The sequence below is a fragment of the Odontomachus brunneus genome, unplaced genomic scaffold (assembly GCF_010583005.1).
Source record: "Odontomachus brunneus isolate Ranch 3 - 2012 unplaced genomic scaffold, Obru_v1 Obru_scaffold_344, whole genome shotgun sequence".
In the NCBI taxonomy this organism is placed as follows: Eukaryota; Metazoa; Arthropoda; class Insecta; order Hymenoptera; family Formicidae; genus Odontomachus; species Odontomachus brunneus.
This window is the reverse complement of record NW_022639794.1, coordinates 42,835-43,114: the sequence shown is the minus strand read 5'-3', so window position 1 is coordinate 43,114 and position 280 is coordinate 42,835.

Below are 280 nucleotides of genomic sequence, written 5' to 3'. Positions count from 1 at the left end.
TCCAGAGTGTCCGAGGACACGTTGACATTGGTGTTACGAAGTAAACGGTAACTACAAGGATCTCCAACCTTCTTAATACTATCGAGGATTGAGAGAAGGCTTCGCGCGACCATTTCGGATTACCTTGACATCTCCACTGCGGTGGACGTCTCTCTTCGCGACATCTCAGTATTGCGCATACTGACTATTATCGCCGACAGAACCTACTGTTGGGATCACGACTCCGCGCGAGTCGTCCTTGTCATCAAGGACTTAGTCGCTGCCAGGGACGCAGCATATA